Source organism: Phyllostomus discolor, chromosome 14 (assembly GCF_004126475.2).
Source record: "Phyllostomus discolor isolate MPI-MPIP mPhyDis1 chromosome 14, mPhyDis1.pri.v3, whole genome shotgun sequence".
Taxonomy (NCBI): Eukaryota; Metazoa; Chordata; class Mammalia; order Chiroptera; family Phyllostomidae; genus Phyllostomus; species Phyllostomus discolor.
This window is the reverse complement of record NC_040916.2, coordinates 20,754,367-20,777,591: the sequence shown is the minus strand read 5'-3', so window position 1 is coordinate 20,777,591 and position 23,225 is coordinate 20,754,367.

Here is a 23,225-nt window from a genome sequence, read left to right as displayed (position 1 = left end):
CTTTTAAATTACGTGTGCTGTGCAAGGGTCAGCTGCGGCTGCTATTATTACGGGGGGGACCCAAAACCAAGGGCGGCTCCGTGGAACCCGGAGAACTGTTTCCTCGCTTCCCTCCTTCTTTCATTTTCTTTTCAGTCAGCAATGAAAACACATAGAAATATGGCCACGGAAGTGCCGCCAAATCCAATACTCATAATATCTATTCAATATTCAGCAGTACGCATGCGACACTGCAGATGGCTGTGGACACGATGGTCTCCTTCCAACAGTTCCGACGGGGAAAACAAAACGTTACAAGACAACAGCCAGTCATTTGGTGCATCCTGATGGTTTCAGTGACATGAGAGGCAGCAATCATGCGCCAATTAAGACATAATTATGCACACAGACCACCCAGGATTAAGTAGCATTTCACAGATGCATGCTAAATGACCAAACACCCTTTGAAATAAATTGTGACCATCATTGGCTATTTTCCCAAAAATATTATTACCAAAGAAAGTCCAAGTACAGAGACATGTATCGCCTGGTGAGATAATGGCATGCATGTCATCAGAGACTGTCACCGCAAATTGAGGGGGTGGGGTATGAGCCACTAAGTAATCGTGTTACCTTACAGGGTCAGTAAATAATTTATGTAGGAGTGCACCGAGAGACACATTGCCCGACAAAATGCCATTTCTCTCTGGGTGACGCAGACTGTTCAGCTTGGAGGTGGCCGGTCACTGTTTACTGCAGACTAATCAGCGGCCCCTCATTGTAATCCCCGGCCGCAAGCAACGATGCCCGTCTCCACCCCCAGTGTGGGCTGTGTCACGTGTCAGCCCAGCCGGCTCCTGGCTGTGAACACAAGGGTCGGGAACACGGTGGTGTTGGACTCCCTGCTCCAACAACCGGACGGAGGAGAAGGACGAAGCTGTGTGAGGACGTGCACATACATCACAAAGCAGACCAGCGGCCGGTTCCTCACTGTCACCATCCTCCGCACCCCTCTCCCGGTCCCACAAAGCCAGGCAACTCCGAGAGATGACCCTAATGAAACAATGTCCTAGGGCCATTTCGTGAACGGTGGTCCCTGAGCTCTGTCTGCTTTCCTAGACCACCCCCTAGACCACCTCCATCATCTCCGCCTTCCCTCGCCTGGCACGGCGCGGAGCACGGGGCAAACACGCAGTGCCTGTTGACTGAACGCAGGAGGCCTCCAACGAAGCAGAGGCCATTCTCTGGTCTTGAAATGTCCCGTTGAGTGAGTCACGCTTCTACGCTGTGCCACGTGCCCTATTCATTGACAGAGGAGGGAGAGAGTGCATGGAACAGTCTCTTCTCTCACTTTGCGTTTATGAATACATCTCATCCTTTACATAAGTTAATCTTTTTTCCTCTTTCCGTGCATGGGGAATGAGCCATTAGTCAATGGTGAAGTGAACAAATTAGCAAGTATTTATTGAGTGCTAACTGGGTGTAAAGTTCTGTGTTAGGGGCAATTAAAAGATTTTTTAAAATTGTAATTCCAGCTGAGAGAAGATTAAAGACATACAAATGAAGTAATTTGAAAACAATAATAAAACGACATATGTGTTTAAATGATTATGAAATTTATGTACAACTTACGTACTGCTTGCTTCCCAAACTATCTTCATCAACATATAATAAAACACATGTGCAGGAAACGATGACATAACAGCTGGTCAACAGCAAGAAAACGGAATGGTACATGATGGTGCTTCGATGCCCCCAGCACGACGGCAGGTCTGAAGGTCCCCAGTGGCCGGGGCGGTAAAAGGATGGGGAGCCTGGTGGGGTCTCCGGTGCCGAGACAAGTAAACGCTTCCCGGCACTTCCCTCTAAGAGGACTTTACAAGGCGGGTCATTGCATCAGGGACATTGACCGGCACAACGGACGGTGTCGTCCGCAACAGTTTTGAGAGAACACGGGGAAACGTTCTTCGTTTGGCCGATCCCTAAAACGGCCTTCCGTGAAAGTCACGGGTGTGATGACCCACGCGACTGAGAAAAGACATTTCTGCCTTCAGGGACCAGAGTGCACCTGGTCCAGGGACACAGCCTCCTGGGCTCCCCGACTGGAGTCAGGGAGAGAACTGAATCAACATTAAGCCATAAATGATGGGCATACATTTGCTATGATTTAAAGTGTATCTGTTATTCCAAGCTTTTGTGTCTGGAAATAAAAAGCAGCCACTCCAGTGCTGAATACTGGCAAACTCCAAAATGTTCATTGGAGAGTCACGTGCTTTCGGTAAACATGCAGTTATGTAAAAGCTGGTATTTTGCTGTGAAAGTTAAGAAAAATCGCCATTACTCTTGCCTGCACAAAGGGCCACAGGAGGGGCTTTGAAGGCCGGGTCCTTCCTAGTTCCTGGATGCTAAGGCAAGAAGGGGAGTTGTTAGTAGGATATTAAAGGGGGAGCGTGATGGGGGGAGGGGGGTAAAACAGACATTCTATTTTCCTGTCATTTTATAACCAAAGACTCACCCTACCATTTTCCCCTCCTCTGTCACAACTCACTTTCCTACAAACTTCCCACCCCATGGCCATTACAGGACTCTTATCTGCCTCGGGGGCTTATTCTGTGAAAATGTTACTCAGGGCATAAGGCCGGCTTTGCATATAAATTTGGCTTCACAAACTGGGTCACTCCTTACTAGTAACAAACCACACACACAGTGCCGGCCTGACGCCTGACGGGCAGGCAGAGCCCCACGCTGCTGAGCTGGCAGAATCTCCTGGGGGCACAGCCACAGAGTCAGACAGAGTTCTTGCTGCTGAGAACTCTCCCCACAGCCCATCAGAAAGCTCCCGGCCCCTCCATTAGAGGTGTGCTCTTTGGGCTTTAAGAGGCTGCAGTTAAGATACTCAGCAGAGACTGCAGAGCCTTAATCGTCTACCACCTGCTGCTAGAACTGGGGTGGGGGGGGGGGGGGTTGCAGACATAACCCAGCTCAGAATCCACAAGCTTACTTCTTGCAGGCCCAATTCGGTCTGCAGATAGGTTTGTGTGGGCTGAAGAATGATTTAAATTATGAACTTTTCATATAAAATTCCAATTTCTGACAACCCCAGGCTCCCTCTACCTATGGTAGCAATGCACCGGAGCAGACTAACCCCTCCCCTTAGTCACAGAGGGCTTTCTCCACTCTGCCCCACTCCCCACCACTCCCTAGTGTCTGCTCCCAGGCCTGCCTCACCCTGTGGTGATTTGTTTTTAATCCTTCATGACCCACTACTCTCACTTTACATCCGAAAGAGGGGAAGAGACATGCTCATGGTCGCACATCTGGCTAGAGGTGGAGCCAGAGGCGACCCGCCTTCCCAGGGCCCTGTTCTCTCCATCATAATTCTACGCCCTGCCCTCAGCCGGCAGGCAGGGACAGGTGCCAGTGGGGGTCAGCCCCTCGGCAGGGAAGAGGGGTCAGGAAAACACCGAAGGCAAGTTGGGCTCCAGGCCCCCTCTGCTTGCAGCAGGGTGTGCACGGCCTCCCCCAGAAAAATCAGTTTGTTTAAAACAGCAGCTGATTCTGCCCTGGGTGAAACTGTCAGGCCCCGGCCAAAAAAGGAGCGTTCTGTTTTCTTTAGAGCTCTTCCTCACCTGGGAACAAGTGGAGCTGCTCACCACATGTGCCCCCAAAAAAAGAAAAAAGAAGAAAGAGAGGAGAGAGAGAGACAGAGAAAGGAAGGAAGGAAGGAAGCAAGGAAGGAAGGAAGCAAGGAAGGAAGGATGGATCGCTCAAGAGTATTATTTTCTTGTGTGCAGGACAGATTTAAAACTTAGGAATGTGAGGTTTTATGCAATTCTTTAAGAGCCTTTCTTTTGGCCGCATAATGTCTTTTTTAAAAATAATATTTGAAAATATGCTTACCACTATTTTATGCTTAAAAAGAAAAGGAAAGGTCCGAGGTCTCCAGCCCGCCTTCAGGAGAAAGGAGCCGGGCACCGGGAGCGGGACCGGGAGAACGGCTCTGCCCAGGCGGAAGGTTTCCCAGCTGCCGAACGCCAGCAGGAGATAGAGGCAGCGAATGAACTGCCAGGTACTTAGGTAGCACTAATGAAAGCAGCCCTCGCGGGGCTGGGGGAGTCCCAGGCTGGCTGAGCTCCTCCAGCGCTCAGGAGTTCTCGGCACTGGGACCCTCCCTACCTGGAAGCCAGGTGATTCCAAGGCTGTGGATCAGGAATGAGAAGTCCCAAGGAGCCCCCAAAAGAGAGGCTTGCCTCAGTCGCTTTGCCTCCATGCTAATCCGCACGGTTTCTTTTCTAAGGCAGAACCCTGGTTTTCCAGCCTCTTCCACTTCAGTCCCTGGCGGGTACCCTCCCCCTCACTCCGAGTGTGTGTGTGCACGTGTGTGTATGTGTGTGTGTATGTGTGTGTGCATGTGTGTGCATGTATAAATGACTAATCAGCTTTCCTTCACCTTGTTCTCCCCTTGAGAACACCCTCCCCTCCTTCCCCCTGAGGCAAAATTTCGGCTCTCCTTTAACTCCTCTTATCCTCGAAGTCACGGAGCCACGGCACCCTCCGCCCCCCTGCATTATTCAGATTTACGCCCTGTCCTCACTGCTGCCTGCTGCTGTGATTCCTCCAGAACTTACTTTTTTCTGCCTGGTTTTCTAGTTCTGCTTTCGCCATCACCATCCCTAACTAGATGGGAATTCCTTGAGACCCAGAGCAATGCCTCGGCCATGTTCGCACCCTCAAGGCTGCAGACTTGCGCGCAATAGTAAGCACCCCGTAAGGAGTTGCTGAGAGTCCAAGGGTTAAAGGGCAGCCGCTCTGCCGGAAGGAGAAGGGCCTGTGTGATGCCAGCTGGGAAGGAAGCAAGCTCGCAGGTGCGTTCGTTGGCCCAGAGGGGCGACCCCCCCCTCAGCCCCTCCCCCCACCCTCGCGTGGCAGCAGACGGCTGGGCCTCCTAAGACTGAGCGGCACAATGTCAGTCTCACCACTGCACGATTTCTCCCTTCTCCCTCCGTCGCTCAGAAGGGAGCACCCCTGACAGGCCACTCCCCAGCCACACACCCTGTCGTCAGCGGTCACTCTGTCACACTCACACTGGCCTGTTCAACTTGCCCTGCCCCGCAGCTCTGTCCCCTTGACCGCAAACACACCCAGTCCTCTCCCAAAGCCCGTCTTCCCCGTCCCTAAAGTCACCCTCGGTGCCCCAGCCTGCCCCCCTCACTCAGCCTTCCAGCCCCAGTACACGCATCACCACCTGCCCAGGGGCTCGGCCCGAGAGCCCAGAGGTTGTCCTTGACTTCTCTGCGCCCTGTCCTTGTCCCGTGGGGGCCGCCAGCCTTGCCAGCTCCGGGTCGGAATACCTCCCCCACTGGCCCACTTCTCACCCCCTCATCTCATGCCTGGGCACCTCGGCAGCATCCAAACGGGACCCCACTTCCTCACTCTGTGACCTGGGCCCTCCCTGCGCTCCCCACCACTGGGGGCCCCAACTTCACACTCACTTCTCTCCAGCTGCTGTGACCTCGCTTTTCCTTCCACCTTGCACGCGCCCACCCACTCTCCACCTCGGAGCTCTTCACTTGCTGCCCCTTCCGGTCATTCCCAGGCCTTCCCTCTCTGCCCTCAGGTCTCCACTGAGAATCACCTCCTGCGGGGGCTCCCTGAGCCGGCTTGAGCACCTCCTGCCGACGCCACTTTCCACCGCACCCCTCGGCTCACTCCCCCTTCCCGGGCTCTGTACTCATTCCCCACGCTCAGGAGTGACAGAGTCACGGCACTGCCTGCGTATGCACTGTCCCTTCCCAATGTCGGGCCGTCACCTCCGTCGGGGCAGGCATCCTCTTTCTTGTTTTCTGGTGCAGCCACTGCACCTAGCACGGAGCCCGGCAGGTGGAGTGGGCTCAGGGCAGGAACGACTGCCCAGCTCAGTGTCACTCCCCCACAGCCCCGCCCACAGCCCCGCCCACAACTCCAGGGCAGACAGGCCTCCCTCCCCTCCACTCTCCTGGGGTTGCTCCCCACTGGCGACCCTGAGGCCTTCCTTCAGCCCCCACTTCCTCTGCGTCTCCATGGCCCTCCCTCCTGCATCCACAGCTCTGTTTTTCCACCCTCAGCGACCACTCCTCACGCACATGTGTTCTAGAAATTTCTACCTGGTGTGCCTCACATTCACTCTCTGCCCTCTCCTGCTTCCGTACCTCAGCAAGCGTAATTTTCTCTGCCTGCGTGACCTTTTATCTTTTTTTGTAACTGGTAACATTTGATTGTGTTAACATGAGTTGAGATCACAAAGGATTAATATTAAAAATAAGCAGACAAAGCACACAGGCAAGTAGAAATCCTTCGAAACAGCGCTTCTCAAACTGGGAGCCACAGACACGAGGGAATTTTTGAATTTGGGGCTTTCGTGCTGATACCAGTCTTTAAAAAGTAATTCATAGAAGTGTAACGCGGATCGCCGAGTTGGCCACCTCATCACCAAGCACTCAGAGGCGACCGCCATGCCTGCGAGGCTTTGTTGTTTACCGTGACCGTGGCAACATGTCAACTGGCCAATGAGAAACTGAGAGTAGGGACAACACAGCAACCACCACCTCCCACCCCCTGACCGTGAACTTCTCTTCCCGCATCATGAATCACGTTCACGTGGACCAGGGCGTGGCTCTGGGAAGCAAGTGTTCCGAGGGGGAGCGTCACCGGGGGTGAGGGAAGGCATGTGCGGAGGGTCAGCCCAGAGACGAGTGAGCAGGCTGAATGAAAGAATGATGTAAAGGAGGAAAATTCGGGCACAACAGGGATTTTTTAAGGTAACAAAATGGTGTGACTAGCTATGTCTCAATAAAACTGAAAAAACTACACAAAGTGAATAAACCTTAAAGTACATAAAATACTATATTTATGACGGGTATTGAAAGGTAATTGATGAAATTCTTCCCAAGTGTCCCAGGCCTGGTCATTCACACAGGTACGTTCTGGCAAATGTTCAACCAACGGATAATTTCCACATTATGTGACTTGTTCCTGAAAACAGAAACAGAACGGTGCCTAGCTCGTTTCAAGAGGCTAATATTACCGTGAGCCTAGGACAGATGAGGACGGTCCAAGAACAAAAATTACAGGTTCCCTCCACTTACACACCTGGAACAACAACCCGAGATAAAATATTAACCACCTGAGACAGCAGGGAATTGAAATAATTAAAGATGATAGGCAAGTGAGACTGATCCCAGAAAAAGGTACTTTAACATCAGAAATTTGTTCTAAATCACTATATTCATCCAGTCATTATATTATTACTTTAATATATTCAGAAAAAAATTTAATGAAGTATAAACCTATATCTAATTTTAAAATAACTTTCAAAAGACTAGAAGTTTCTTAACCTGATAAAGGCTACGCACAGAGCAAACCGCATACACTTAAGCCAATAGATTTTTTAAAGTATGAGAATGTATTTGTCACTTTGAGTTGGGAAACTGTTTTTTTTTTAAAAAAAAAAAAAAGACTTAAGAAGCACAAACAACAAAGCGAAAAATTAATATATTTAACTACACACAAATTAAAGATGTCTGTTCCATGGTGACCACACAGACTCGCCAGGTCACGAACTTAGAGGCGATGTCTCAAAGTATAGAACCGATAAGAAATTAATATCCACGATGTAAAAGAATCCTGCAGATCAACAAGAAAGGAAGCCTAACAGAAAAGCTACGGCAGAACATCCACAGCATGGGAGAGCCAACTGGCTGACAAGCGTTCGAAGAGACGGCCGGCTGGCGATTCAGACGGCTGCTGGTTAAACAGCAACGGGGCACTTTACAGCGGCTGCACTGGCGAGCTGAGGAATCAGCCTGTCTCAAGGAGCAGCAAGGAATTGAGCGGAGAAACCCAGCGAGCTCCTCCTGGCAGGAAACTGGCCGCAGCTCTGGAGAACCACCTCGCTGCAGCCACCCACGCGCGTGCAAGGATTTCAACGCCACCAGGTCATTCCTGGAGTCACGCTCTGGAGAAGCTCTCCCACAAATGGGAGAGGACATTTGCCACGGCTTCCCTGGTGCAGCTGGGAAGTGCGGGCCGTCTAGGCGTGCGCCCTCGGGCACCAGGTGGAACCAGGCCGGCGCTGAGCAGGACTCAGCCTGCCCGGGAAGGAGGGACGCTGAGAAGTTCCCTCGGCAGGCAGCGTGGCTCATTCATCAAAACACGGCAGGAAATGAAAAGAGTCGGACGCAGAATGAAGGAGATGCACATAAATTAAAACCAGACCGCAAGACGACACTGTGTACTTTACTAACAAACAAAAGCGGCTGTCCAAGGACATAAATCACACGTATTCAAGTAGGTGCTCTGGGGGTGGGTGGGGGACCTGGGGGGCAGGAGGAGCTCGGGGGAAGAATACAGGGAATAATATTGTACAAGAGAGGGGCCTTGTACTGACAACTTAGGGTCCTTTGCCGTACTTTAAGGGATGCAATTCATCCAGCTTTGCATATCTTCGGTTTCCAGGGGGAAAAAAGACAAGCGGTAGAAACACTGGGGTATTGCAGAACACAGAGGGCGGAACAAAAGTGGGTCTGCAGTCATTCCTATGGAAAAGAATACAACAATAAGCAAGAACGCAAGAATGAACTCCGTGTTTCATATACTCACAACTGCAAACCTACTTCTGCCCCGCCCGGTGCAGACGTCTTACAATCAAAAGAACTGGCTATATCCGCTGCACGGCTCAGTGGTCGGACTAGTTATTCCCTTTGCGAGCAGAGATTTCCTCTGAAACAACAGCATATCGTATTCAATTGAGGTGATTACATGTGGGGTTTTTTTTAGTTTTGACTTAACTTGTAAGTTTAGTTTTGTTTTATAATTACGAGCATATGTCAGGTTTCCAAATGTTAACAATGCAGTATACTTAGTCTTATGTCGGCACACGCTTAAGTACCTTTATAACAAAAACGGTTTAACATCGGACGCCTTGAGAATATTTTTCTCTAGAAGAAAACATGTTTCTCTTTCCTCTGGTACGGGACACGCGGCTTGAGGGGTGGGAGAGTTGAGTGTCACCGTAAGGCACAGAGGTTTGTCGCCGTAACACATCTTGATATTTCTTTTGCTCCTTCCCTAACTGTTTTTGGAGCATTTCTGTGAATTCCCCTGTTCCTTCTTGCTTATTGCCTGCCATGGCCCCGAGGCCTCCAGGTCCCCTTTGAACTCCAAAAATGAAACTCTTCGAGAGCCAGGTGCGGGCCGTAGCTGCACAGAGTCCTCGGTGCTTGGGAAGCGTCTAAAAGCGGCGTTTGCCATAAATACCATAAGGAACGCGGGAGTCCGGGAAAGGCGAGCCCCAGCACCCCGGGAGCCGGGGAGTGCTGGCCTGTGTGCACTTGGCCGGAACACTGCCCTATCCCACTGCCGGTCTCTGTACAGGTCACACCGCGGCCGGGCCCCTGCTGGGGGCTGTTCCCTCCTCCACGTTCGCGCCTGGTCAAAGCGCTTCTCTCCTCCCGGAAGACCACCGCTGGCCCCCAGCCCGGCCTGCACGAACCACTGGCAGACTGATCTCAGTGGGTCTCTCCCACCACTCCCAACGGGCCGCTCTCTTCCGCCGGGCAGGTGTGCTCGCTCCCTCCCGTGGCCCCTGCCTGTTTTGACCCTGGCAGCTGCCTTGGGGTCACAGTGCACTGGGATCGTTGTTCCTAAGGCCCTGCGTGGCAGAGACAGCCGTCTGCCCACGGCTGCCCCTGCGCATGGCACCATACGCCCCACGAATGTGCTAGGACGTGAATCAGAAGCATAACCCGGCCTCTGTCAGACCTGCCCTGGGACGTATCCGCTCCCTCTAGAAAGTCAGTTTCTTGTTTGGGCTCTGTGTATTATTAGTTCACCTTACGTCCAGACCCCAGGACAAAAAAAAAAAAAACATTTTATTTTCCCAATAAGCGTATAAGGCAGTTAGGACATAGGACATAAGGCTTTATGTCCATTTAGGGAAAGAAAACACCTGAGGCTCAGAGAGGCGATGAAACTGTCACTTAGGTAGCAATACGCAAGAGCTGAGTTCAAACCCAGGTCTGCTTGACTCTTCACTCTGTTTCTTGCCACCTCCCCGGGCTGCCTCCAAAGAGGAGGACCCTAGTGTGTGCTGTGGTCACCCTCGTCCTCACGGGGGCCTCTCAGGGAGGATGGACGTGTGCAAAAGAACTTTGGAAAATACGGAGGATTATCTGCCCTTTAACTATTACATCGCTGCTTCTCCCACCGCTGTGAGCCAGGAGCCAGCTGCGACTTTATTTATGTCAGTGACTCTCTCTGGTCATTGCGTGAGCAGGGACAGCTCAGACGTCACTTCACCGCTGCCCTCTCCTGCGAGGGGAAAGAAGCACAGTGGTCTGGGACGGGTCTGCCACCCTCTGGTTCTGAGCCGTCGTTAGAAAGCACCCTGAGGACACTCCTCGGGGCGGGGGTGGGGCGATGGGGGGCATGCCTGTTTTCAGGGCTGCTGCCTTTGCGGGTGCCCCAGGGGTTGACAGAGCTGGAGTCCAGCCAGAGCTCTGCTCACTAAGCCGTATGTCCTGTGCAGGACGGTGACCTCCCACAGAAAGAGGGAGGGTCACCCTAAAGCACCAGGTCATCAGTCCCTCTGCCCAGACAGGGCACCTTTTAAAAACCTGTCCTTGCAGAAGGAAGGGCGAAGCAGTCAGAGTGTGTACGTGTGTGTGTGTGTGTGTGTGTGTGTGTGTGCATAATCTGTCTGGGCTCCCATCAGCTCACGCCAGCCCCGCCCCAACCCAAGGTGCCATGCAGACCAGCAATGACCTCCCCGCACAGTCAGGCGGGCAGCAGATCCTGCACCGGCTAATGGCCGCCATCAGCCGTCAGACGAAAACATTTTTCAGCTTCTGTTGACCGGAGCGGGGTCTGAACCAGTGACCTCTCAGTGCAACTCTCCAGCTGCCTAAGAGCTGGGCTCCTGGTCCGAGTCCAGTCCTGAGTCAGGGCCCTGCACCCTGAGGCACTATGCTGGGGCTCACACCAGGATGGGCTGGGGGTGGGGGTGGAGGCAGTGCTCCCTCCAGGGTGTTAGCCCAGGCTGGGGCGCGGGGAGGGCACTACCGCTGGAGGAGATGTGACTGTCCCCACAGGGTGACAGCTCATCAGGGCCGAGCTGTCTGTCACAGCAGCCCCGTGCCAGAGCTGGCAGAGGCGAGGAGCCGGGACATGTGGGCAGAGGACGTTTTGGGAGAGAGTGTAAGTGGCTGTTCGTTTGAGCCTGAAGTGGAGTGTGTGTGTGTGTGTGTGTGTGTGTGTGTGTGTGTGGCAGCACAGGCTTGTGTGTACAAGGATGTGAGCGTGGCCGTGCACTCACATGACTGTAAATGTACATGTGCTCGTGTTATCGTGTGTTTGCTGTACGCACTGAGCACGAGAGCGAGGCCAGATCAGACGTTTGAGGAAGGAGGTGAGAGGGGAAGGTTCAGGAGGCGAGGAGGGGGAAGAGAAGAGGCGGATGGGAGACAGGGCAGTCAAGAGGAGGCAGAAGAGGCTGCCTCGGGGTGGCTGGTTCTCAGAAGCAGAGGCCGGAATGCCCTTTAGGAGGCAGATGCTCCAGGGCCCTATCAAGGGCCCGGGTGAGAGAGGGGAGAGAGAGAAGCGGGAGCCACAGCAACGCGGCTGCCTCCACGCGGTGCCCCAGCAGACACTGGGCGGCTGCATCCCCTCCCAAGCCCACGGGGGTCTCCTGGCCAGTGCCCTCACTCCGCAAGGGTCGGAGCCAAGGCTGCGGCTCCCTTAGCCCTGACCGCCAGCCCAGCAGCCCCCCAGGTGGTGGCACTCAGTTCCCGACAGCCTGGCTCTGCCCCTCCAGGCCCGGCCTCTCAGCTGCCATGGGTCGGGGCCAGGAGAGCACAGACAGGGGACCCTGCTCCCCTCTGACCTCACGGGGGCAGGACGGAGGTGGGAGTGGTCAAACGGGTTCACCGGGGTTCACTCACTCTGAGTGCATGAAGGGCCGGGAGGGCTCGGAGCTCAGACGTCTAGGGGGCAGAGCAGCCCTGCGGTGGCCGAGTCAGCTCTGTGCGCTCCATTCGGGAAGCCCGGAGGGACCAGACCCTTTGTTGAGAGCAAAGGGGAAGCCCACTCCTGTCCCCCCGACTGGTGGCCCAGCCCCTGAACCCCAGGCTGCGGAGACCTGGCCGGGAACAGAACGTTCGTGTGGGGGGCCGCTGAGTGGCCTGCAGGATCCTGCCACTGAGTAAGGACAGCATTTTCAGGGGGCTCGGGGCTGGGCCATGCAGAGTCGATGCCCAGGATCGGGCAATACCGCTTCCCGTTCTCGCCTCCCTCGACGGCTGACACCGCTCAGCCCTGCCCCGGCCACGCCACCTTTTTATCAGTCCCTTGAAAGCAGAGATGCACGAACGGGGGAACCCTCTTCTCTCCAGAATCGATACTGGGGCCAGAACTTCGCCTTCACTCTCCTGCCCAGCCCCGGAGCCCACTTCAGGAAACAGACCACATCTGAGGAAGAGGAGGAGGAAGCCCACGAGTGTAGAGCGCTAACTCCCCACCAGGTGCTGTGCCGGGCACTCGCACTCAGGTTTCCCAGGCACTGCTGAGCAGAGGAAGCTGGCCGTGTTCAGCAAGGATTCTTGACCGAAGCCACACTTGCCAGGCTGGGACAAGGGGACGTGGGGAGGGGGGTGGAAGCTATTGCTGCCTCTGTCCTCCCCCACCCCTCTTTCAAAGATGCCAGGGACTGCCCCAGAAGCCCCAGCCCAGCAGAGGCCCCACCCGCGGCTCAGGCCTCTCAGCTGGGCAGAGCCAGGGAGTGTCTGAGCTCAGCCATCCTTACTGGGGGCTCCAGGCCAGCCAAGGCACGTGGCTTCCCCCAGCAGCCTGAGGCTGTGGCCCAACCAAATGACTGGAAGGCGCTGGGAACAGAGCACAGAATAATGGATCAGAACTCTATCGCAACAGACCCTCCCCAGCTCACTGTGGATGGCAGGCAAGGCCAAGGTCTCTGCCAAGAATGAGCATGCCAGCCAGGGCAAAACACTGTGGAGACCCTGCGTGCCAACGAGGACAGGGAGGACCAGGGAGAGACCCTCTTCTGGGCAGGGCCCTCGGGCCCCATTTGCTCACTCGGACACAGCACACTCGCCCTCCGGGCCCGCCCCCCACCACAATGCTCAGGAGACTCCTGACTTCGCTGGTCCAGCTCCTTCCGTCCCCCGTCATCAGGAGGGACTAGGCGTCCCTAGGCTGGCAGTCACGCTGAGGGCCGAGGACTGTGGGGTCTGAAGGACTGCTCCCAGGAAGGGGTCCCTTTTATCACAGTGACCCCGATGCCACCAGAGACTGCAGCTGCAGAAGCCACGCTGCCGGAGGTCCCAGCAGCCGGGGAAGGACTCTGCAAGGTGGCAGGTGGGCGGTATGCTAGGAAAAACTGAATGACCTGGGCGCATACGCAGTGTCTTCGGGCGGGTTTTCCCCTTTTGTTGCTATTCAGTTTTTCTCTCCAATTTCCGCCTGAGGATAATAAATTCTGGAGGCAGATCTGGGCTCCCGTCTCCCTGGGACAGAGTGCCAGCAACGGGTGATGCCTGACCTGGATGCGAGGTGTGCGCGGGACCCCTGGCCTCCCCCGACACCCACCATGGGGACCTGAGCGGCTCTGACCCAGTCTCGTCCCCTCGCTGACTCAGTGTCCACCTTTAAAACGAGACGGCCGAACTAGCAGGAGGCTGCGGTGAGGGGCCACATGGGACGTGAGTCAGACCTCCTGGCGGACCGGGGCTGAGGCACGGGGAGGGGACAGGGACACAGAAGTAAAAAAACCACCCCACCGCTTGGTCACAAGCTGTTTAGTCAGCTCCTGCCGTGCCCCAGCCAGCACTGCGACCTGGGGACAGCGCCAGGTGTGGTCCCTGGAGACCTTGAACGTCCTGGTCCCCGAGGGAAGGCCAGCTACCCAGCCAAGCTCAAGAGAATTTTACCAGGGATGTCCTTGATGCCACTGAGCAGCCTTATGACCTTGGGCAAATCCTTCCCCTGTGTGTGTGCCTCAGTCTCCCTATCAGCAAAACGCCTGCGGACCTCCCCGGCTCGGGTCCAGGGGGGTCACATGAGGACGGTTATGAAAGCCCTTTACTGAGCACAGAGCTCCCACAAGGTCTCGGTCCGTTCGGTATTCACGGGACCCGCACAGAGGGCTCACTTGTCATCACAGACAGCAGGGAGGGGGTTACACAGCCGGTGAGAAAGGGCCCAGAGACCGCAGCACCGGGGGTTCACAGGGGCCCCTGTTAGAGAACAGGACAGAGGGTCTCGGGGAGAAAGTGTCAATAACGGATGAACAGTAGGGTGTTAAGCCAACAGTGAGAGTCCAGAAATGGCGTGAAGTTCCGCCCTGTCTCCACTGTCTTGGCGGAAGCTTCTAGAAGGTGTAGAAACAAAGACAGGGCCTCAGCAATAGAGGAGGAGGCTCCAGATGGTGCAAGGCCCAGGGTAGGGAGTGGCTTGCTCCCAAGAATGACAATGATGTCGCTCCATCCATAGCTTGACCCAGAGACACAAAGCTGTTTCTCTTCCTGCCGGTTCGAGGCCCGCTGGGGGCCTTGAGAGCTCAGAGCGGGGGTGGTGGCACGGGAGCTCTGGACTGCAGGGACCCCCAGAAAGGCTTCACTGACCAAAGGGTTTCCATCCCGCTGCTCCCGGCACAGCCAGCCCTGCCCACGGGAGGCCTCCTGGCTCGGCAGCTGACGGAGAGTAAAGCAAATGGCTTCCTGTAGGGAGGGATTTTGCTGCAAATCCCTAATCAATGAGGGAAAATTTAAAGAGATTAAGGTAGCTGCTGGCTGCACACTTCTCCCCTTCCCTCCCTTTTGGGGGGGGTTCCTTTCCTCTCCTTTGTGTTTCTCCTTCTGTCCCCCACACCTATCTATATGGGTCTATTCTTTCTCCCTCCTTCCTCCCCCCGTTCATCTCTCCCTCCGTCCCTCTGGGCTCCCGTGCCCCCTCTGAGCCGCTGGGCCCACCCCTCTCTAGCTCTCACCCTCTCTCTGCCCCGCCCCCACCTCTCTCCCACCCCAGCCACAGGAAGCCAAAGCTGGGCCTGTTTTCTGCCTGCAGCTCCCTGGCCGCAAAGGCAAAGGCACGCTCCCACTGCTCAGAGTCAGGACCAAACGAAGCAAGTGAGTCAGTCTGTGCACATCGGGAAGCCCCCTCTGGATGCTTCCACTGGGCTTTTGAGTCCAAATTTCCCCTGGCTCCACCCTGCTCCGTCTTTCTGAAAGGCCCTCCCCCCTCCCCCCACCCCCCACCCCCGGGCTGAGCACCTGCCCATCCTTCAAAGCCTGGGCCGTGGGCCACCTTCTCTGGGACGTCTCTCCTAAGCCAGGACCCCCGTGAAACGGCCCTCAGCACGGCCTGCTCTGGTAGCAGGTCATTAAGGACAGCGCGTGTCCCTGGGAGCCTGGAAACCCCAGGACAGCAATGACCACGCTTTAGCCTCCCGTTGAGACCCCAGCCCACACCCAAGGCTTTATAAGCAGTCACAGACGGTCAGGGAGGGAAGACTCGGGCGGTGGAACCCAGCCGCTTGTACGTGGACGAGCCACCCATCACGCATTCGCAAACATTTCTCAGGCACCTACTACGTGCTGAGCGTTGTGTGTGTGCTGGGAGCACCACGGGGAACCAGGCTCCTCTCTGAGGGGGTTCCGTCCAGTCGGCGACAGCGAAGGTCTTGTCGGTAAGACCCGCCAGTAAGCAGGGAGCTGGAGACGGGAGCAGCGCCCAGGAGGCACGCCTCGCTCGCCTGCCCGCGCCCGATCAGAACTCCCTGGCCGGTCGCGCAGGCAGCTGGCCCCGCTGGCTGATGGGAGTGGGAGGACGGACTGGAGGAACCGCGGAGAGAGCAGGTCAGTGGAAAGTCAGCCACGGAGGCCCGCCCCGCCCGCCCTGGCGACTCACAGTGCGGCCGTGGGCACCGCCAGCGGGCTGGCCGGCCAGCGGATTCTCAGGCCCTGCCTTCAGCCTGCTGAACCCAGGAGCCGCATTTTTAAAAGGATCCCGAGGTGACTCAGATGCTCCTTATTCACTCTCGAAACACGCCGGGCTGATCCCTACCCTTCACCCAGCCGTACTAGGAGCGGGCTGGGGTCCCCCTTCCCGGGAACGAGGCGAGCAGGAAGTCCGCGGGAGCGACATCAGCACGTAGAGCCTCTCCCCAGAGAGGAGGGAGAGTGAGAGGCGCACAGAAACAGGGGGGCGCGTCCCCCATTACGGGATCTCAATTTGAGCAGCAAGGCGACTTGCGGGTCAGTTGTTTGAGGAGAGACGTCTCGCGTCGCGGTCAGCCACAGCATCTGCGTCCTGCTCACCGTGCACCACGTTCTGCCCCCGTGCGCGCAGCGAGACAGCAGAGGCGGCTTTCACCCGACCACGGCCATCCTGTAGCTCGCCCTGGGTCCTGGGAGGCAGTCCGTCCGGACAGAGTGACCAGGTGGCCCTGGCACTGGGTACAGGGGACGAGTGAATCTCACTGGCAGTCACCGACGCCGCCACCTGGCATCTCAGAAAGGGTCAGGCCCCAACACTGGACACAGCTGTGCGAAGCATAGTAATTGCTTTTACCGAACACCGACCGTGACGGCACCAGGCTACTCTGACCCCCGTTCCCTCCAAGGAGCGTGACAGCGCTTCAAAGGAAGCACGACTTCCTCCCCTTTAAAAGGGCGCGCCAGGGGCTGAAGGAAGCAAGCGACTTACACAAGCTCACAGAGCTGCCGAGGAGGCGGGGGGAGTGGAACTCAGCTCCGTCTCTTGCACAGCCTGCCGTCTTCCCACCGTCCTGCCTCCTGGGCCGTGTGTACACGGCGTGGCCCAGTGTGCGGCGTGGCCCGGGGCTCAGCTGGCCGCAGCCAGGTGCAGGGATCCCACCCTGAAAATGAGACTGGTGCCGGGAGCCAGGCCCTCCCAGCAGCCTGCCCAGTGGTCTCCAAGGTCCTCCTTAGACGCCAGCGCATCTGCTTCTGCCTCACCTTCCTCACATTTTCCCAGCAGGCAGCAGGAAGTAACAATTCATTATCTCACCAAAGAAATGTAGACAGCAAAGCCCCCGAGAGGTCAAGTGCAGTAACCATTAGGATGATGCTGTCCTCTGGGAAGGTCCCCCGCTGAGCACAGAGCCCGGCACTCGGTGTGGCTGGTTGCCGAATGAATGAACGAATGAATGAACGAATGAATGAATGAATGAATGAAAGAAAACCCTGAAGCTTGTCTAATCCCACGGTCCTGGCTGCCCTCCGAATCCAGACTCCACCACCTGCATAAAACAGCCCAGCCATGCCGTGGTCAATGCTGTGGGGTCACTTTGCACCCCCTTCCCATCCTTTCACAGAGCACACTGCGTCCCAGTTCAGGGACAAAACAATTAATTATTTTTTAGTAAAACTGTAGGTGCTCCAGGCATTGGGCATGTAATTACCCGGCTGGATAGTTTTCCAGTAGGAACTGAGTTAAGTTTCTGAAAGTCTCTCGGAGAGTGCTCACGCTCACCACCTGCCGACCGGAGTTCCCAGAGGGCAGCCTGGGGGTGGGAGGGACCTCTGACATCCTGGACGTGGGTCTTAGACTTGGCTGTGGGGAGGGCGCTTTGAGTGGGGGGCAAGAAGCGGGGGGCGGGGGGGGGGAGCTGGCGCCCTCGGAACACAGCGATCTCGGTCACCGGCTCCATGCTCTTGAACAGAACGGCCCTTTCGCCTCCCACCTTTCTCTCATCTGAGCATCTCCAACTCAGGGCCAGGGACGTCCGGCTTCTGGCCCCCACACTTGGCAGAGGGAGACCCTCAGATTGGGAGGGTGGGGCCCTCGGGCCCCCTGCAGCGAGTGTCCTCACGTGGCTCACACAGCACAGGTGCCTCCTGACCCGTCCAGCCCTGCCCACTCCTCCACCCTCTCCTGACTCCTGGACACCGTCAGCGACCAGTGCCGGCCACTCAGAGGCTCTGGAGTGCGGGGAGTATCTGCACGGCACCAAACAGGGTCAGGAACTTCATTTCACTTACACTGCGACCTGTGTCCCAGCAGTGTTTTCCGTCTCCAGGGGCACGAGGCTGGCTACTTCATTAACCCCTAAGAGCGGTTGAAGCCCATTTGGGGATTTCAGTAACAATAGGATCCAGCCTCTCAGCGTTGGACAGTCTGACATCCAGGACAGGAAGCCCAGCGTGAGAAAGCTGATGAACTGCTGGGACTGCGGCCTCAGACAGAGGGGAATTAAAAAAAAGGGGACAGGGGCTGCATCTGAGCAAACGGTGGGGGGGGGGGGGGGGGGAGGGGGGAAGGAAGTGGTTTTAGCCTGGGCCAGCATTCTGTGAACTCAGAGAGTTGGTGAGAAAATAAGTTTTCCATCTTTCAATTACTGCTCAAATCACTTACTCAGCTACCATTCCGGACCACCTACCGTGGGCAGACGCCACGCTCCCCACAGGACTAACAAGCCAAATACCATGGAGTGGTGAGTGCTGGCTGAGCGTGCCACGGGGGCTGGGCGGACCCGGAGGACCACGGGCACGGCCTCCCAGCTGGGGCAGGTCTCCTCCAAGAGGAGACAGTGGAGCTGAAATTTGAGGAGCAAAGTTGGGAGCTAATGTGGTTTCAGAGGGGGAGATTGAGCGGCGGACAGGGCTAACAGGTAGCGGAGGCAGCACCAATCACAAAGGCTCATATGCTACTCTAAGGATTACAACGCTATTTTAATGGGGAGCCAGGGATGGTCTGAAACGGGCAAGTGCGGAACCAGCTTTATGTCTTGGAAAGACCGCTGAGAGCTCTCCACCGGGGCTGGATTAGAAGGACAACGACTTGAAAGCTATTCAAATAATTTGGGCAAGAAACAGACTTGGGCTGCAACTTGAACATGAGGAGAGGGCAGGCTGGAGAGACGTGAGGAGGGAAGAACATGGTGCGTGGTTACCGAACTGGGGGGCGCATATCTGGAAACAGAGAATGCCAGCGTTTCTAGCCGGGGCACCCCATTGTCTAACCGAGGAAACACGGCGAGACGTGCAAGCTCGAGGAAACACGGGGCAGATTTGCTGTCTGGTGGAGACGCTGGTCACACCGAGAGGCTCTGACCCCCGAGGGGGGCAGTGGGGACACGCCGACTCCCTCTGAGCCGGCAGAGGCTGTTTGGTACCCCTGGCACTTCCCCCGCCCTGCCAGGACCCCTGGATGGATATGGAGGTGTCCTTGACTTGGCACCGTGGCCGTGGCCGGTGGGTGATAAGGCTGCCAGGGAGGACAGCCAGTTAGATTCGAACCTCAAACAGCAGTTCTTTAGCATAAGTATGCCCCCAGTACTGCACAAGGTCGACTTACGCTAAACAATACACATATGCCTTGTTTGCATGAACTTCGATTTTGCACGTTTATTTGCTAAGCCTGGCAACCCCACAAGGTCGCCCCTCCAGGTCCCGATCCTACCCCACCGGAAACGCGCAGTTGGGCTGGCAGCAACACAGGTGCTCGGGGTGGCCCTGGCCAGACCGGTGGGCCTGGCGCGTCCTCTCCAGAGAAGCCCGAGAGCCGAGAACCTTTGCGTGTGACGGGACAGGGACCGCCCACTGGCGCGCACCGGCACCGTGGCCCAGCATCGCAGCTGGCTCCTTACTAACCGTCTGAGGAAAGAGATGCGTGGGGAGCTTCAGACGCCTGCTCCGCAAGCAGAGAGACCTTGGGCAAGTCGCCTGCCTCACAGCGTCAATGTCCTCCTCACTAAAGCGGAGATTTAAAAAAATCCCTTACAGACCTCTGACAAAGCCCCGTGAAGCATGGCAGATGAAGTGTCCAGCACCGCCACGCCGGCGCTCTTTGCCCCCCCTGCCCGCCTGGTCTGCTGGTTCCCACCCCCAGCCGGCACACCTGCAGCCTAAGTGGTGAACGGGAGGGAGGCTCTCTCGGGCGCAGCACCCTCACTCGGCAGCCGCCCCGACTCTGGCCCATGAGCTGGGACAACCCAGGGGCGGGTGCTGCGGCAGGAAGACGAGCAAGCTGCCTTCCATCCCTTGATCTTATTTCTTAGTGCCGTGAGCAGAGGGTGGGACAGCCCTCCGCGCTGCTCCTCGCCCTGAGCGAGGATGAACCGTCACCATCACTTCATTTCACGTCCATGCACGGACGGAGCCTTCCCCGACCCTGCGAAAGCGGTTTCTGCAGGCCTCCCCGCTGAGGCCAGCCTGTGTCTGGGCCACGACGCTGCGGATTCAGAGAACCAAAGCCTAACCAGGTCAGAAGACACCCAAGCCCTTTGGCTGGCGGCACCTGAGACCCTTCCAAAGCGCTCGCCGCTCCCGTGCCCTGGGCTCCCAGCCGGCTCCAGGTTTTCCAAGGAGGAGAAAGCAAGTGCCTCCTGCAGGAGTCAGATCTGACTGACCATTGTCACAGCTCCACCCACAGTCCCCTTTCGGGTCTGAGGCACCTTGGGACCTCGGCTTCCCGCTGGGCTCAGCTCCGGCTCTCCCACAACCACCGTGCTGACTTCCGACCCCCAGTCCGCAAACCCCACGTTCCGCCCTCCGTCTGGAAATGCGGCCTCCACGGCACTGGCCCCGGGGCAGGTCCTCTGACCGCTGGCTGCAACCGCGGGGCCCCGGAGTGTCTCTGGGTCCCTAACACACGTGCATCTGCACATCCACTGGGGCCCTCCACTAAAACCAGCCCTGACCTCCCGCTCCACCCCTTCCCCCGGCTGCCTCGTCTCCTCAGCTGGATCGCACGCTCTCGGAGGGGAAGGAGGACAGCGACGTTTCTTCCCTGTCCTCCTCCAGCCTGCACCTGCCCTGGCCCAGGAGTACGCGCTCGACGGAGGACGACTACAGGACAAGTGAAGGGACAGAGGTGCCGAAGACTTCACACGGCCCCAAGTCCTGGGGGGACACAAGGGGACGGACGGGGGTTTAAAGCCAGGACAGACAAGGTGATTCTGTTAGAGACGGTACAAGCATTCAGAAGAATGAGCAGGGGCTGGGTGGGTGGTGCATGCTTTACTTCATGTGGCAGCCGAGGGGCAGGCACATCTGGGCCTCAGGAGGAGAAAGAAGGAGCCTGGAGTGGGAGCTCCTTCACGTGGCCAGTCGGCGCTGCTGGGACGGCCTCCTCCTGACCTCAGCGCCCCGGCCAGTGCTGAGTGTGCGGACTGAGGGGCGCACGCCCGGCCCCCGGACACCCTCCCTCAGCCGGATAAATCCAGTCTTCTCGGGAGGTCGGATTTCAAGATCAGCTGGCACAGAAGGTAGAATTAGAAAGAATTGAGAATGAGAAGTCATTTTTGGCATGCCAATCATAATAAGAAACAATAATTGTCTAGTTATTACCGGCTCACGAAGCTGTAAAAGATGCGCCCGCAGAACAAGAAGCTCAAAAACCCCATCGGGAGGCTGGAAGCGGCAAGGCACGCACAGCTCGGTCAGGCCCGGGAGGTGCCAGGGGCACGCGCTGCGTCAGCTGTGGCCACACTCCGGCCTGGCACCGAGGCCCACATGCCCCGCACATCACACCTGGGGCTCGGCACCCTGGAACCGTGAGGCCGTGTCCCTCCTTCCCTCTCCACCCTGGCGGCCAAGACGAAGGGGGAGCGAGGGTGCGGCATGCAGCGAACAGAACACTAAAACTGGCCGTCCCTTCGACGGTCAGGGGGCCAGGAGGCCTGGCCACAGTTACGGGGAAAAGAGCAGCGCCATTGCTTTCTAAGGAAGCACAGGGAGAAAAGCTGGGAATGCAGGATAAATGCTCATTTTCTTTTCTTTTCGCAGGAGATAGCTCCCCTCCTGAGCCAGTCTCTTTAAAATGAAATATAAGGAAACAGTTCTGAATGGCAGGCCTGGCCTGCAGCCGGACCCCTGGAGACACCAGCTCAGCTCCATCAAATTTCATTCTTGATACTTGAGCCGACACGCTCCCCACCAGGCTTAAGCCATCAATCTTGCCCTTCTCCATTCCTGCACACCGGGCCCACATACGTGCACGCGCACAGGCGCACCCTCACACAGCACTGGGGCCTCGCCCATTCAACACCTGTGAGGTTAGGGCAGCAGTGACACTGTCTGTGAGATGACCGAATGCCCTCTGGGACACAGTTCTGGGCAATCGTAGGCTGGCTGCCCTGCGGTGGTCTGAGCGCTCCCTGTGCAAGGGATGCTGGGAAAGCAATGGTGTGGCCTGCTGAGAGCCCCTCCCCAGCGCTCTGCCCCTCGGGCTGCCTGCCCCTCCACCTCTGGGGCCCCGCTCCTCGTCCCAGCCCCCTAGCGGGGAGGAGAGTGCCCAGACCCCGGGCATCAATCTGCTGGGCCTCGGAGAACCTGTCCTGCCGTGATGGATTTTTTAATTGGATTGTGACAAACATTTAATACCTAATAGAGCTCTTACCAGCACAGTTAATTAAGAATGTGACTAATCTAATTCGGGGGAGCTCAGGGAAAGGGAAAGAAGGGGAGGCCAGAAGAGGGGAGCAGGATGGAGGAGGTGGGGGTGGCTGCTGTTTGGAAAACGACTATGGAGCTCGTCGTTCCTTCAGGGCTGGGGGTTCCCAGACGCGGAACGCAGGGAGCGCACACGAGCGTGCACGGGAGGAGCAGCCAGGCGGAAAGGGCCCCTCTCCCCAGCCTCCCACTCCGTCCCATTGTGCACAGCGGCGCGGCGCTGCCGCGGGCTTGTTAGCAATGCCCGGCCGCACAGGGCTGTGTGGCTCCTCTCGAGCTGTGTAGATAACCGCTGAGTGTTACAAGGCTCCTTCCTGAGCCCGCCTCACAGCAGGAGGCACAGCTTGGCACCGTCAAGCCCCCGCTGGCAGCCCCCCTCTCCCCGTGCCACGCAGGGAGAAGGGTGAGCACAAACACGGAGTTCATAGCGCCCTCCGCCACACAGGCACCCTTACACGCAGCCTTGTCAGGTGTGGGCAGCGCGTACACAGGTGTGCACACGAGCAGGCTGGCATTACCACAGGTCTATGTCACAGAAGTGCACTCCCGTGCACAGAAGACACAGGTGAAATCCCGGTGCGATGTGCACACACCCAGGGGGCGTCACTGGTGCACGGGCCCCCTGCGGTCTGCGGTAGAGGCTTGGCCCTCTCGCTACCTGGGCAGGGACCTCCCGCTGTCCTCCTGAGTGAGCTCCGGGCACCTGCTCCCCAGACTGGGGGGCTGTAGCTCTTAAACAGCTGTCACTTTCATTCCAGCAGGTGGCCCCACTCGGGGGAG